At 39.1% G+C, this 17,368-nt stretch overlaps 1 protein-coding gene and 1 pseudogene across 2 annotated transcripts in view; one reads left to right on the forward strand and one right to left on the reverse strand.

Moving 5' to 3' along the window:
* Positions 1–17,368, forward strand: part of WWC2 (WW and C2 domain containing 2) — a 220,652-nt gene that overhangs the window by 65,431 nt on the left and 137,853 nt on the right. The gene's annotated exons all lie outside the window — the stretch shown is intronic.
* On the reverse strand, positions 12,196–12,379 carry LOC115934523 (uncharacterized; annotated as a pseudogene).

Below are 17,368 nucleotides of genomic sequence, written 5' to 3' on the forward strand. Positions count from 1 at the left end.
CAGTTCACACTGTTGGAGAAAAACCCTGTGATATGAATGGCTTTGAAACCAGCAGCAGAGAAGTAAGTCCTTTCCTGTGGGTATGGGTCCTGGAATGGATTGGGTTTAGGCCTACTTGGCTCACCTGTTAGGAGGATGCTCCTTGGTGGAGCCAGGCCTTGTGGGTATTCTTGGGCAGTGCTTGACTTCTGAGGACATGGGCACATGTTTTCAAGAGACCAGGCAAATTATAGTTGGCTGGGTGCCAGTTCCATGTGGCAGCCTCCAGTTAAGTGACATCCACATTCTGGTTACCATAAGGATTTTTAATGACCAATGGTATACTGTAGAAAAGGCACATTTTAGGCATTTAGTAAACTAGAGGTATTGATAACTAATAATAACTAATAGTAATAAGTACTGCTGCAGAGGTACTAATAACTAATAGTAAATGTTAGACTCATTTAAGAGCTGGATTAACAATCATTACCTCTAGCATAACACAAACATTCCTGGGTCTGTGCATTTCACATTCCATTTGTTTCAGAGTCTTGTATTTACTGAGTAAATGCCCATGAGGATTCAAATCATGGTTGGGCAAAGTTGGTTTGAGGGTAGGACGGGGAGTAGGGGATTAGAGAGGGTAGAAGAGGTACAAGGGCCTCTTCTGACTTGGAGTGTCAGGGACACATTCATGTCAGGGCTTTGGAAGGGCCTCTTGACTGGGGTTTGGTGTGTGGAGAGTGGAAAGCTGAGTTGGGAAGCCTTCTTCTTTCCTCCTAAATTCCACCCTGATAACAACAGAAAAGCATCTTTGGCCTGTATGACATTAAAATATTTGAGCATTAAGGGTCAGGTGCTAGGCTTGAGAAGCTATTTAAGCCAGGCTAAATACAGCTTTAGTGGAGATGTGCTGAGGAATAGGTACACTGTTTCTTTTAGTAACTAATGTTTAATTTTTAGAGAACACAGCAGGCCTTTTGAAGGCAGTTTAAGGAATGGGTGTGGAAGGGGGTGTGGGGGAAGGAAATTTCAGCAGAATGCTTTTAGATATTTCCTGTTATATAAATGCTACATACTTCTCATGCCTTCAGACTCATAGCAAATAGGACTGAAGCCCATTGAGGCTTACATTTAATTACTGTTACAAAGAATGTAGAAACTATATAGGTAATCAAAGAACCTTAAAAACTGGCACCAAATGCAACTTTTTCTTTTTCATCCAAATCTTACATTGTGGAATTTGAATGTGGTGTGATGAAATACACTTGGACAAAAAATAAGTGTTTGATTTTTAAAAAATGCTTTTGTTTAATTCATAAGACTTTCTGTCGTAGTAAAAGAGTCTGTCTTCAGGTAGACATTCCAGATGACAAAGTGTCTCATTTATGGAGTCCCCAGAGTAGTAACTCGATACATTTATGTAGCAGTGTTTTAATGTGTGCTTGTGATGAAGAGTGCCACACTGATATCATACTGTTAGTATCTACATGTAATGTAATAAATTGAGATCTTGTGTTAGTAATGAGAACATACAATTAAAGCTTTCTACTTCTAATTTTGTCCTACATTCTTTTTTTCTCTCATTTATGTTACTCCCTCCCCCAGATATAGCCAGGTTTATCTGTACTAGTGGCTAAAAGACACAGATAATGAAAGCTTTTTTTTTTCTTCCTTGATTTCAGGGAAATTGATAGAATTGGGTAAGGCATTTGGGGTATTTGTCTGCTGTAGCCCGTGGCATTCAGGGATGAGAATAGCCATCAAACTTGTAAATATTTTCTTTATATAAATGTCATGTCTGTCAAGTTCATTGCAGTGCTCCTGTGTCGGCAGAATGTCTCGATTTCAGAACTGGGTATCCCTTGGCTGCTCATTCTGGACAGTGCTCTTCACTTTTGTGAGCCATAGTGTTTTGTAAAGTGGAGCCTCATTAAATCTATCTCACAGGATTTTTTTTTTGCCTATAAAGGAGTTGGAATACATGAGTGAAGCAGGCCTGAGTTCGTGTATATTTGAAACATGCTTCAGCAGGGCCATGAGAAGTCTTGTTTCAGTTGGTGAACAATCTCAAGTCATTTACTCACTCGTTTTTGAAATTAATTCAACCAATATTTGTTGAATATGTATAATGTGTGTTATTCTGTGTACTCTGAAGTATACAAAGATCAGTGATTACAGCCCTGGACCCTCAGGTGTCTAGAATATATAACTAGAAGGTAGTCAATATCATAAGAAAGGTAAGATCAAGTACTTTGGGATCCAGGGTAGTCAAAACCTTATTGGATAAAAAGGTAATCTCTCAGCTCTGTGTCCTGAGAGCTGAAGCTCTCCTAAGTTGAAACAATGCTCTTCTTGAACTATCTCCTCACAAATTGGAAGCACAGAGTTCTGTAGGTCTTGCACCAGAGCTTAGACATGTAGTTGATACCAAGGCACCAAGTGGCTGGGCAATATGGTTTCTGTCCCAGCCTGTATGACGTCATATATGGATTTGTCATTTGCACCATGGAAATTTCACATCAGGACAAACCACCATGGTTTGTGAACATGGGACATCTCTGAGGAACACAGAACTTTCATATGGCCACGGAGTGTGGTTTTTCTCTGTGTGAACTCTGGTGTTGATTTTTAAAAGGCATGCACTGATTCGAGAAAACCTAATTTTATATACTGGAGTTAGACATACCTAGGAAATAATTCATCCCATTAGACATTTATTGAGAACCTACTGTATGCTAGACATTGTGAGGATAATGATGACTCAGGTTAGTGAGGGAGAATAAAGCCTTTTATACACATAGCTAGAATACATGCAGAAATGATAAGTGAGAAGAGATACAAGTGAAAAGTGTGGCAGAGATTTAAGGGAGAGAGAGGTTATTTCTGATAGATGTGCATTTGAGTTGGGCTTTGTGTAGAGCTGTCATATCTCCCAGTCTGCTTGGGTCAGCCCCAGTTTACTCCGGATGTCCTGATGTCCCCTCCAATTAACATCTTTCTGGTCAAAATTGTTCCAGTTTGTGTGATAAATTTTATGGATGGTCCCGCTAGCTTTGAGAATCAGGTAAGACTTGGCTTAGTGGAGATAGAGAACAGTCTAGGTAAAGATAAATGGCATAAACAAAAAACATGGGTGATGGAACACTTTGGTGCACTTAGAAAAAACATATTTAGTTTGACTTGTAGCTTTGGGAACAGGAAAGGGAATCACTGGAAATGAAGGTTGGGAGGTGAGTTGCGGTCAAATTTTGAGTATCCTGAATGCCAGACTAGATACCTTGATTTTATGTAGTTGGCCATGGAAGTTTGTGATTTTTTTTTTTTTTTTTTTTTTTTTTTGAGATGATGTCTTACTTTATCACCAGGCTGGAGTGCAGTGATGCGATCTTGGCTCAGTGCACCCTCTGTCTCCTGGGTTCAAGCGATTCTCCTGCCTCAGCCTCCCGAGTAGCTGGGACTAGGTGCGCGCCACCATGCCAAGCCAATTTTTTTGTATTTTTAGTAGAGACAGGGTTTCTCCATGTTGGCCAGGATGGTCTCCATCTCCTGACCTCGTGATCTGTCTGCCTTGCTCCCAAAGTGCTGGGATTACAGGCATGAGCCACCACGCCCGGCTGACTTTTTTTCTTTTCTTTTCTTTTCTTTTCTTTCTTTCTCTTTTTTTTTTTTAAGATTTAGAAAGATCCTTGTAACTACTGCAAGATACAAAAAAGGGCTCTTTTGGGTAACAGGGACTTAAAACAAAATTCTTAGGACCCATTGCCAATTAAGGATCATTTAGATATTTTTCTAAATTACTGGGAAAATAAGATATAAATTACTACAGTGTACAGTGAAATGTCACAAAACCTAAAAAAATCATTAAGTTTTAGAGCATGAATTGACTTTGGATCTTTGAGTCAAACATTATCATTTTATAGAAGAAGAAAATTGGCAATCAGACAGATTGTTAAATGTCAAAACTCTCCCAGCAAGCTCTTCATAGAGATGGGGTTAGAACCTAGATGCTGTGGTTTCTTGTGCAGCAGGTATTTACCTTTCCTATAGAGCTTTATTTTAGAGACTCCATTATTGACTGTTGTTGGGGCCACATCAATGTCTGTGTCTTGACTGAGCTGTGATGGAACTAATCATTCCATCCCTGGGTGTCATTGCCATTGTATGCACCGGCTGTGGTGGAAATTGTTAAGGATAAAAATGAAAAAATGAGGACAACAGATACCATTCTCATTCAGTGAAACAGGGTTTCAAATTATGGCGTGTGAATACAAGAGTTTTAAAAAACTCTTTAAATATGAAATGTCATTTTATGGCATATAGTATTATAATTTTTTTTTTTTGAGACACAGTTTCACTCTTGTTACACAGGCTGGAGTGCAATGGCACGATCTCGGCTCACCACAACCTCCGCCTCCCGGGTTCAAGTGGTTCTTCTGGCTCAGCCTCCCGAGTAGCTGGTATTACAGGCGTGCACCACCACGCCCGGCTAATTTTCTGTTTTTAGTAGAGATGGGGTTTCTCCATGTTGGTCAGGCTGGTCTTGAACTCCCGACCGCAGATGATCTGCCCGCCTTGGCCTCCCGAAGTGCCAGGATTGCAGGCGTGAACCACCACGCCCAGCCTCTAAAATTTATATGTGCATATTTAAAAAACATTCAGAAGTTGTAAAAATCAACAGAATTGATCAGTTAGGTATAAACTTACAAATCATTGGCACATGAAACTTTTAATTTTGCTTAATCATTATTGATGCTCCTTGAAATTTTACGTGTTGCTATAAAGCTGTTAAGAGTTGAGGAAGGACTGACTGACAAGTACGCTTCATGTGTTTTTTACACATTTATCGAAGACTGGAAAACCTGCTAGATGAATTCTAAAAGAGCTGTAACACGGACTCAAAGCTTTTAAAATAATTTTTTTTTTTTTCGTAGAGGTGGAGTCTCACCATGTTGCCAGACTATTCTTGAACTCCTGGCCTCAAGTGATTCTCCTGCCACAGCCTCCTAAAGTGCTGGGATTACGTGTGTGAGCCACTGCACCTGGCCATGTTTTTCTTAATCATTATGTTTTTTGGGTGGCCATCAGAGAGACCCTGTAAAAAATATGATTTTGGAATGACCATGGGATACCTAAATAATAGGGTGAATATCTTTATGCATATAAGCCTAATTTGTTTATATAATATAGTATTTATGTTAAAGGAAGCAAGTAATTTTGGAGATTTAAGACTGTGCATAAAGAAGCATTAAAGTGCCACAAGTTCCCCTCAAACCAGTGAATCACTAAATTTCTAATAATTATATTATCAAGTAAATATTCATGTAAAACTATGTTTTCATTGCAGGAACACTTTTGAAAACCCGATTTCTAGCTTACTTTAATATAAGCAATTAGGTAGACTTTTACCTAAGTAGAGAAGCTGCTGGAAATCAATACTTTCTCATGGATACTAATTTGAGCTTCAAAAGAACAGTATAATTCAAAGGATGCTTTTATTTGGAAAGTAGGTTTTCAAGTTACTTGAAGGATAGTTGGTTTGTTGGAAAAAGTGAACAGAAAGCTATAGCAGAAATAATGCTGAGAGGATTAGTATTCCAGATGCTTATTAACTTAAAAAGACACAAGCATTAGATTAACAGTTATTGTGCCCTTGGCCAGAGAATGATTTCCACTGTAGAAAATAGCGGGTCATGCTTGATCCATTATCTGTCTTAAAACAGATTCAGGAGGCAGACACCTAGAGTCACAATGGGGGACCGGCTAACCAGTTCAGCCTCACTGAGGCTCGAAGTGTATAAACTAAAACATTCCATAGCCTTGCACAAACATGCTCTTCAGACACCTGACAACAGTTTCAGGGGCTTCCTTGGACAAACTTTCCAGCTCTCAAGTTCTGGAGTCAGTCATTAGGATGCCTGTGGGGTACGTGGACGGTGGGTGGGGTAAAGAGAAAAGCACTTTTGAGGAGAGCAGGCTTGGGAACATGTATTGCAAAGGGCTGGCACAGAGAGAGGTAAAAGTCCTGAAGGTGAAACCTGGGGAGCCTGGGATGCTGAGATGCACTTTTGTGACATGATTTTGCATTTCTATTGATTTTCATACTGTTTATTGAGAGCACGGTAGAAATAACAGGGAAGAGAAATAAATAGTCATCATGTTGTGATTTATTTATTTATATTTTTTTAAAGTGACAGGGTCTCGCTCTGCCAGTCAGACTGGAGTGCAGTAGCATGGTCATAGCTTACTATAACCTTGAACTCCTCAAGTGATCCTTTTGCCTCAGCCTCCTGAGTAGCTGGGACTACACCAGCTAATTAATTTTTTTTTTTTTTTAATAGAGAGTCTCGCTATATTTCCTAGACTGGTCTTGAACTCTGAGCTTCAAGTGATCCTCCTGCCTCAGTCTCCTATTATGACATTTAGAAAAAGTAGTTTCTTCAAATCAATTTGGTTTTCCACTTTGTAAAATGAAGAGAGAATGTAACTGATGAGAGCTTACAGTGACATCCATTATTTCAGATGCAACCATAAGGAAGCTTTTCTAATCAAAGGCCTTCATTTCTTCTTTGTACTGTTTACAGGGTTCTTAACACAAACTGCCTTAGATTATAAACATTTCTGCATGTGCCTTATCTTTCCAATTAGACTCAGTCTTTCCAATTAGCCTCATTGAGAGCAGGGTCAAGGGTTAAAAATAAAAGTGAAAACATTTATGTTGTGCTTTAACTCTTTATAGAATACTTTTCATATATATTATTTGGTGTCTTTTAACAATATATCGACTGGGATTTCCAAATGAAAGCTGGAAGAACAAGGTATAATATTTATGTTTTAAAATTTGATTTAAGATTCACTAGAGTTTAGTTATACTAAAAGTGTATATTGGTAATATCTTCATATTTTTATATTATGTATTTTGGAGTACTGAAAAATATACTTTACATAATCTCTGAGCAAATGTAACTAAAGTTTTATGAGATTTCTTTAGAGGTAAATTTGAAATCAGTAAATAAACATGGTAGGGAAACTTTTCTGACTTTTAAAATTAAAATTGGAAACTTAGTGGGAGATTTTAAAACTTTACGTTAATCAGTTATATCTGTAAATGATTAACAAACACTCAACTAGGTTCCCAAAGCAAAGACAGGCATCCTGTGACCCACTACTCTCCCCCACACTTGATTCACTGTCTCTAGAGTCGACCACATTTACATATTTAAAAGTTTCTTTTGGTATTTGCTGCTGTGTTTTTAAATAACTTTATCTATCTATCTTGACTTCTTAGCTTTGGATTTTGAGAACTGACTTCCCACCCTGGTTGAGGATTCAGCTTTCTTACTGTGCCTTCCTCATGCACATGTGCCTCCCTCCCCTCATCCTCTTGGTGTTTTCTGTCACCTTGTAAAGAAATCAGTAGTCTGTGTTTACATTTTTATGACTATGTAAATATTATTCATGGATGACCTATCTGGTGTACTATGATTGCATTTCCTTTTGTTTTCTCTGTAGTTAATAATCATCTCTTTTTTCCATTGGCTTACTTCTCTATATTCCTATTACCAATTTGTGGCCAGAATTATAAATCTCCTTTCAGTACATTCCAACACACTGTGTATTCTGTTGGTTTGGAACCTCCTGCACCTTCTGTTCTTAATCTCAAGTTTGTCCTGGTTAATCATTGTAACTGCTGCACACTGTCATCCTATGGCCTCCATTTACTGTCATCTTGTAGGTTTCATTTGTCATTTTCCTGTGTTGGGTGCTCATTTGCTGGATATGGTGTCTTCCAGTTTTCTTGGTTTATTCTCTGTTTTGGTGGAGTAGCGTTGGAAAAGGAGCATAGATTTGTTGAGGCTTTGCATCTCCACAAATGCCATTATTCTGCTCTCATATGTGATTAATATTTTAGCTAGGGACATAATTCCAGGTTGGAAGTAATTTGGAGTAAAAATTCGATGGTACTGCTTTACTGACTTGTAGCTTCCAATGTTGTGTTTGAGAAGTCTGATGCTTTTATGTTTCTTGTTTTTTTTTTTTTTTTGTTATTGTTGTTATTTGTTTGTTTCCTCTTTGTGACCTGATTCCTCTCTGAAGTTTTTGGGTTTTGTTTTTGCCCTCATGTTCTAAAATTTCACAATGTTGGGCGTTGATGTAGGCCTTTTGTAACCATTGTGCTAGGTGGGTCATATATAATCAAGAAACCAGTGTCATTCAGATTCAGTTTAGGGAAATTTTCTTGCACTAGTATTTTGATAATATTTTTCTCTTTGTATTTACTTTGTTCTCTCTCTCTGGAACTCATGCAAGTCAGATATTAGACCTCCTAGATTGGTTGTTCACTTTCCTTATCTTTTCCCTTCTGTCTTACTCTGGGAAATTTTTTAAACTTGATCTTTTAATTTGTCAATAGATGGTTTCTGCCATCATATTGTTCATTTCCAGGAATTTTTAAACTCTTTTCTCCAAATATTTATGTATGTATTTATTTACCTCCCCTCCCCTTCTCTCCCCTCTCCTCCCCTCCCCTCCTCACCCCACAGGGTGCTCTGTCACCCAGGCCGGAGTGCAGTGGTATAATCACAGCTCACTGCAGCCTTGACCTCCTAGGCTCAAGAGATCCTCCCACCTCATCCTCCTGAGTAGCTGGGACCGCAAGCATGTGCCGCCATGCCTGGCTAATTTTTTAATTTCTTTGTTTTTGTAGAGGTGGGGTCTTGTTATGTTGCCCAGGCTGGTCTCAAACTCTCAGGCTTAAGTGATCTTCCTGCCTTGGCCTCCCAAAGTGTTGGGATTGCACGTGTGAGCCACCGTGCCTGGCCACATATTTTTCTTTTGATGGTAACCTGTTCTATCTCTCTGAATATGCTAATTGAAGTTTTCTTCAATATCTCTGAAGAAATGAATTCTTCAGTTTTATTTTTTCAGTGTTGTTTTGGTTTCTGCTTTCATTTTAGGGGACTAGTATTCTTAGCTTTTGCGTTTGAGGTAAGTAATACCAACCATTCTGGCTCTTCACTCCTTCCAGACACAGGAGACAGGATTAACTTCCCTGCCTCCACGTGACTTGTTTTGACCAGTGGATTGCAAACAGAAGTGATGTGCACGTCTTCCCTACCTGGATGATCGATGCTTGTGTTGAGATTGGAGATGCCACAGGCACCCAAGATGCAGTGTGGAATGCTCCACACTGGGGGGGGGCCAGCTGCCCGGCGATTCATCCAGAGCCACTTTGGACTTGGCTTGAATGGGAAGTAAATGTTTGTTGTTTTTAACCACTGAGACTTTGGTATTGTTTTTTATTGCAGCGTTATCTAGCCTGTCCTACTGAGACAGCTCTCAGTCATATTTAAGAATGAGGCACAAAAAGCTGTTTGGAAGCTCTCTACTAGTGGGTGGGGTAGTCATATGGCAGTGATCTGGCTTAGCGTTTCTGTTAAGGCACTCCCAGATGTTAATGTCAGTAGATCTTTTCTCTTGGTCTGGTCAGTTTTCCCAGGAAAAACCCTCCAATTCTCCGGCCTGACAAATGTAAGCCCAGCTCCTGGGTTCTGCAAACTGAGTAATGGAAATGGGGCTTGGGATGCTTGCTGTTCGGTGTGTGCACACTCTATAATGTTCCCTGTTTTTAATAAGGTACTCCTTTCAGCAGACCCAGCCACCTGGAAGTCCACAGCCCATCTGATTAAGTCTTTCTAGAGAATAAACCTTCTGTTTCTGCCCAGGTTGGGCAAAGGCAGGCAGGGGTCTGACTGCTTCTTAACAGACTTCTGGCGAGTCCTCCATGGTCACACCCTCTGTCTGAAGTCTTTGGTGCTGGAATTCCTGAGCCGTTTCAGGCTTTTGCAGTGTGAATGGATCTGCTTCTGGGCTTTCTCTATTACTAACCTAGGCTTTCTGTTTCTCACGTCTCCTGAATCACTTACTACGCTGCAGTTTGCTTCCCACCATCCCAAATTTTGTTGTTCTCATCCGCTGACCTTCCCATTGTCCTTTTGTGCTTATGCCTTTTAAAAAATCCCCTTTCTGCTATTTTCTAGAGGGAATGTAGGTAAGCACATATATTAAATCTGTGTAGTGTTTACTGGAAGTTCTTTAATAATGAATTTTATCCTCCCAACTTTTTATTTTGAAAATTTTCAAACATAAGAAAAAATGAAAACAGTAGAATGGACACCATTGTATATATCCTGCTCTTAGATCTGACAATTAACTTTTTGCCAATTTTATCATCTCCTTTTCCTCCTCCTCCTCCTTCTCCTTTCTCTCTCTGTCTCTCTCTCTTTTGTGCTCTCTCTGTAATGTTCTACAAGTATATATGGTATATGTAAGATAAATATATCTATGTCTATATTTTCTCTTTTGCTGTAACATTTGAAGGTAAGGTACAGATATTATGACCCTTCACTCCTAAATAGTTCAGCATACATTTCCCAGTATATATGGTATATGTAAGGTAAATATATTTATGTCTATATTTTCTCTCTTGCTGTAACATTTGAAGGTAAGGTACAGACAGCTATTATGACCCTTCTCTCCTAAATAGTTCAGCATACATTTCCCAGGAACAAAAATATTCTCTTACAGGACTATAATTATCATACCTATGGAAAATTTAAAAAATAGTTCCATAACGTCATTTAACATCTAGCATGTCTAACATCATCTGACATCTAGCATAAATTATATAGTTTCAAAATTTCTTATTTATTTTTTTGTTTTTGTTTTTGTTTTTGAGGCATTGTCTCTGTTGCCCAGGCTGGAGTGCAGTGGTGTGATCTTGGCTCACTGTAGCCTTGATCTCCTGGGCTCAGGTGATCCTCCCACCTCAGTCTCCCAAGTAGCTGGGACCACAGGCACATGCCACCACACCCGGTTAATTTTTTGTATTTTTTGTAGAGATGGGGTTTTATCATGTTGTCCAGGCTGGCCCCAAACCCCTGAGCTCAAGTGATCTGCCCACATCAGCCTCCCAAAGTGCTTGGATTACAGGTGTGAGCCGCCGTGCCTGGCCTCAAAAATTCTTTTATAACTTTTTTTGCCTTAAAAATTGTGATCCCATCGTGGTAAACATGCTGCAACTGGTCATTATTTCTCTTTTGGACTAGAACAGTTTCTCAAAGCATCGTTTTTTGTACTTGATTTTTTGCTTTTAATTAATCTTGAACAGAGCTAGCACCTATAGAAAAAGATAAATAAAGATGAGGCCCTGATGAGGAGATGTTCGTGAAAGCACTGGGAAACAGAGCACATTTTATTTTTTAATGGTTTGTTTTTCTAACCCAGGTGCTACTAGTCTAAAACTTAGCCACTCAGTGCTTTGCACATTCAATTAAAACAAAGAAGCAGTATTTGTCTTCACTGTGATGAGGAACTATATTTAGAGTTTTCCCAGCCCACCCCACTTCACCTTGCATACTTTGCCAGCGTTCAGCCTCATGACTTATGTTTGCTTCAAACTGAATTTGAGTCTAAGCTCAAAGGGCATGCATTTTTGTTTATGACTAAGGGCTGATCTCTGAAGTTAGTATAGTTATCAAACATTCCTCACATTCCATATGTCTAATTTTTAGTGCTTGGAGGATCTGGTGCTGAGCCAGAGGAACATAGAGGCTAGAGAGCACACGGAAATATCACCAAGGAAAGTCTCCCTGTAAGCTATAAAAATTCAATCGTATGTTTAAATAGCAAAGCAAATAGTAGGTATGGGATTGATTTGTGGCATGTTAGTACCATTCTTTAGGCTGCTTAGGAACGTTTCTTAGTTTTCTCTTGGTTCTTGAAATTCCAGCTCCGGAGCTTAAAAAAATCTGTGATTCTTTCAGTTTGTCTTTTAGTTGTACTCAGGGCCAGAATAAGGAGATTTTTTATTTTTTATTTTTATTTATTTATTTTTTTGAGACGCAGTATCACTCTGTCACTCAGGCTGGAGTGCAGTGGCACAGTCTCGGCTCACTGCAACCCCCACCTCCCAGGTTCAAGCGATTCTCCTGCCTCAGCCTCCCGAGTAGCTAGGATTACAGGCACCTGCCACCACGCCCAGCTAATTTTTGTATTTTTAGTAGAGATGGGGTTTCACCATATTGGCCAGGCTGGTCTCGAACTCCTGACCTCAGGTGATCCACCCACCTTGGCTCACCAAAGTGCTGGGATTACAGCCGTGAGCCACCATGCCCAGCCCTTTTATTTTTATTTTTATTTTTTAAATTTTTTTGAACCACTCAGACTGCATCCTCTCCTTCTTACTCTCACAGGGGAAGAGAAGAATGATCATCAGTGGCAAATGGCAGCTGCAGCCAAGCAACACCAGCCTCACACTCCAGGCAGAACGCTGTGCCCTCCTCATGGAGGAGTTTTTCAATACTGCAAAACAAATACTTGCAGAAGCTAAGCGTGACTTAGTGTACGGTTGAAGGGGTCACCAGTGCAGATGTGGTGGTCACCAGAAGATAGGTTCATTGAACACATGTTGAATGAGCAGCAGTCGCTGTTCTAGCCACTAAGGACCACAGTGGTGGACAAAATAAGTCATGGGGAGGTAGGAAGAAGGACTAGAGCAATAAAGGAGATAAATTCAGACATGATAATAGCATTAAAGAAATCAGCTGTATGCCATGATAGATAGTGACTACTTTAGATAGACTCATGCATTAGTCAGCTCTGCTGTGGTAATAAGCAACCTGTAAATCTGTGACTTCCACAACAGGTGTCTCCTTCTAGCTCGTATTACATTGTCAACTAGAGAATAAAGTGAAATAATTATGTAAAAATCTCAAGGCTAAGGATCATGCATGATCTGTGAAATCATTTGGTCACTAAATGTTTAGAAAAAAATTCAAATTGGTGTTGGTGAAATATATGCATAACACAAAAGAGTCAGATTATGACAATAAAAATAGAACCTTTGTAAATTTAATATAAAACAATTTAATACAAAGAAATCAAAGAAGGAAATTGTAGGGCCTTTGGTCAGAAGCTCCTTTGTTGTTTAACAAGGTTCAAGAATAAATAAGGCTGTTTCCTCTTCTTAATAAAGACATTATATATAAAAAAGTGAACATTTTGTAGAAACAGACTATAATAGAAACTTGAATCTAAGTTTAAAATGCCTTAGATGTTGTTAGAAAAAAAAGAGTAACATTTATGAACATGGGCATATATTTTTTGGATGTCTATAAATAGTCATCTTTGAAATGTTAAGCATGCTTTCCAGCATGTGCTTTTTCTCTGGCCTGAGAAGCTACAGGTGTACCGAGATTGACCGACTCATTTACCTTCTTAAAGCTTTTTTGGGAAGCAGTTAGACTTGGTTTAATTGTTTAGTAATCTGGCCAGCTGCCTCCATGATCTTCGCATTCTGGAAGGCCCGTGCTTAACTGAATTTCTTCTTTACTTTGGGACCCTGGAAGATCACTGAGAGTCAATGCTGGGTAACTCCATTTAGGTCAATTATGTAGAGATCCCTTAGTTAAAGACCAGGCCCTACTAACAGCATCACTATAGTGTTAGGACATTTGTTCAGGTAAATCCCACAGAAATGCAATGATCATGTGGCCAAACCAACATACTTTCTTCTTGCATTTATCCAGGCAAGATTAAGAGTTGAGATATACTGAAATAACACCAACTTCACATTATGAACATTTTGAAATTTATTGTGAAATTCATTTATTTTGTCTCTAAATGTAACAATAGCTGTAGACTGCAAAAGAAGTTAAAATCAGGGCCAGAGAGTGGCTGATGCCTATAATTTCAACTCTTCGGGATGCCAATGTGGGAGGATCACTTGAGCCCAGGAGTTTGAGACCAGCCTGGGCTACACAGTGAGACCCTGTTTCTACAAAAAAAAAAAAAAAAAAAAAAAAAAAAATTTAAAAAATTAGCCAGGCATAGTGGCACATACCTGTAAGTCCTAGCTTACTCTTGAAGCTGAGGCAAGAGGATCACTTGAGCCCAGGAGTTCGAGACTGCAGCCCAGCCTGAGCAGTAGAGCAAGACCCCTGAAGTCTTGCTGTGCTGCCCAGAGTCTCTTAAAAAAAAAAAAAAAAAGTAAAAATCAGAGGATGGAACCGAAGCACCAGATACTTCCCCACAAGCTATTAAGGCTGAGTTAGTTCTTATAACTCTCCACTGACAGCAGCTGTGCCTTTACACCAGGGAGCTTGCTGCATGGAAGCTCGGACTCAGTCTGATCTAGCTGAGCTCACTGTTCGGAAGCAGCAGGCTTCAGGGCGCATAATCAAGAACTACAAGTAAGGCTAAGGCACCATGGCCCCAAGTCCCCTTACTGCAGGAGCTGCATAGCAGGCAGTGCTTCCTGAGGTTAACTTTATGAATCTGTGTCTGAGTAAAATACTTGTCAGTATCTAACTTAGGGCTCATTCAAGGATATTCAGTACAGTGTTGTTTTGGATACAATTAAAATGGCTATCAGTACCAGACAATACTGGAAGGGCTAAACTGTGATCTAAGCTTATTGTAAAAGATGCTCCCGTGACATAAAATAAAATTTTAAAAAAACTTACTATTAAAAACGAGGTAGCAACATGAAAAGCCTCATAAATTATATTGTTGAATGAAAAAAGTAAACTTCAGAACGATGTGCACAGTATATTATATTTTCTAGGCTGTATGTAGAGAAAGGCCTGGAAGAACACATACTGCCCCAGTGGTCGTGGATACTTCTGAAGAGAGGAGTGTGAGAACTGGAATGAGAGCTGGTGGTCAAAGAGACTTAGCATTGTCTGCAGTATTTTAATATTTTACAAGGAGGGTATATCCATGTATTTTTTAACTAAAATCTTATATTAAAAGTAAGATTTTAATAACTATTTTCAAAAGAACACCAGCTGCTGTGTGGAGAATGGGTTACAGAGGGATGAGAGTGGAAATGTAACAACTAGTTAGGAAGTTAATCGGGGCAAGAGATGCTAATAGGTTGGATGAGAGAGGTGGTGGTGGAGGAAAAACAGTTGTAAATAGGGCTGTGTTCTGGAGGGTGAGCCTGCAGGATGTTGATGGAGAGGGGGGCATCAAGGATGACCGCCTCCTGGGTTGTGAGGTGAGCATCTGGGTTGATGATGGTGCCATTTTCCAAACAGGTCATTTGGGGGAGGAATGGGACTGGGGAAGTGGTCATGAGGGGGAAGTTAAAGCGTTGTTTTTTGTGAGTTGTTTGATGTGGCCATTAGATACCCTGCTATAGAATGATCAGGGAGATGCTCTCTGATAAATCTGGACCTCTAAGGAAACGTCTCTCTGGAAATCACTCACTCACTGTTTTCTCTAACAAACATTGAGCACTGTGTACCATGTATGTGCTTGGCATGCAGAGATGAAACAACCGCTAGGAACTCGGTGAACTGAACAGAGAAGTCAACTAAAAAATGTAAACTGTGTGAAATATTTTAATGGGAAAATACTTCCAGAGCTTAACAATGTCACTAAATAGTGACAGCTTTGGGAAAACATGATGTCTTCCCCAAGAAGATGATGTTTGAATTAATTTTTAAGGACGTTGAATCTTAGAAGAAGACAACTGTTTAAGTGTGAAACTATAAAAGGGGCAGGATGGTGGAAAAGTGGAGGGAGAGAAGATGTTCCAGGTGGAGGGAACTGCACGTGTTAAAGGTATTTTTACTACTTGTATATCAGGCCGACTGGCTTCTCCTTGACCTCTCCTGGGCTTCTTTTGGTAGATTTTTCAGTAGTTGGTGTCATAGGCATCTGCAACGCAGATGTCCTGCCTCTGAGCTGTGAAGTAGTACTTCCACACTTTGCCGTCTTGTCTCATGATTTCCTTGTATTCATGAGGGTATCTTGTTGGTATTAGCTGACATTTCTTTCTTCTTAGATGTTTAGTATTCGTAGAATACTGTGCCTGTAACTCACGCCAACGATGTTCTGAAACCTGGCCAGTCTCACCAAGCTTGAAGTCTATTTTATTTTATTTTATTTTTTGCCTCTCAAAAGCTAGACTGGGATGCAAACATTTATAGCAACATCATTCATAGTAGCTAGAAGTGGAAATAATCCATATATCTGTAAACTGGTAAATGGATAAGCAAAATGTGATATCTGTGGAGTGAAATACTATTCAGCAATAAAAAGAATGAATTCTTAATGCATGCTATATAATAACATTATATATCTTGAAAACATTTTGCCAAATGATAGAAGCTAGACACAAGAAACCACAAATTGTATGATCTTATTTATATGCAATTCCAGAAAGGGCAAATCTGTAGGGACAGGAAGTAGATGAGTGGCTGCCTGGGGCGGGGGCAGGGAGATTTCCCACAATTTGAAAAAACTTACGTGAAGTACATAGTCTACAAACATTGAAAAAAATTAAGAAAAAGGTATGGCACGAATGCATAAAATATATGTACATACTAGACTATTTTATTATTTACTACCATAAAATATACACACTTTAAAATATATCAAAACTTATGCACACATTACAAACTGTGCATGATGCCATTTGTAGTTGAGAGAAATGTAAACAAATGTAAAGAGGCAGTATTAAATCATAACTGCATATAATTAACTATAGTATATACTGTACTACTGTAATGATTGCATAGCCACCTTCTGTTGTGGTGAGCTCAGGTTTTGGGAGCATCTGCTTAAAATGCCCTGTGATGCTAATCATCTCTGTGTGAGCAGTTCCTCTCTCTGGTAAATTGCATATCACAGTAAAAAGTGATCTCTCACGGTTCTCAAGTATTTTTCATTGTATTTAGTGCAATACCGTAAATCTTGAGTACACCGTGGGACCCATACAAAGTGCCACTTGTGATGCTGGAAGTGCTCCCAAGAAGTGGAGAAAAGTAATGACCTTACAAGAAAATGTTGACTTGCTTGATATCTACGGTAGATTGAGGTCTGCAGCTTAGGTTTCCACCATTTCAGATGGACGATTCATGGTGTATCAACAGATAACCTGAACTTAAAGCATCAATAAATACAGTACGGTACTGTAAATATATTTCTTTTTCTTTATGGTTTTCTTAATGACTTTTTCTTTTCTCCAGCTTAGTTTATTGTAAGGATACAGTATATAATACAGTGTACAAAATACGTTACTTGACTGTTTATGTATTGGTGAGGCTTCCGGTCAACAGTAGGCAATTAATAATTAAGTTTTGGGGGAGTCAAAAGTTATAAGAGAATTTTCATCTGTGCAAGGAGTTAGCACCTCTAACCCCTGCATTGTTCAGAAGTCAACTGTACATAAGTTTATACATGGACTGAAAAAATACCAAAGTATTGGAGTAGATGTCACTCTACAGGAAAGTGAAGCAAGGACTTTAATAACAGTTCATCCTGTTATTTTCTGTATTCTTCATAATGAGAATCTATTAACTGTTTTATAAAATGTATA

The sequence above is a fragment of the Gorilla gorilla genome, chromosome 3 (genome assembly GCF_029281585.2).
Source record: "Gorilla gorilla gorilla isolate KB3781 chromosome 3, NHGRI_mGorGor1-v2.1_pri, whole genome shotgun sequence".
Classification (NCBI taxonomy): domain Eukaryota; kingdom Metazoa; phylum Chordata; class Mammalia; order Primates; family Hominidae; genus Gorilla; species Gorilla gorilla.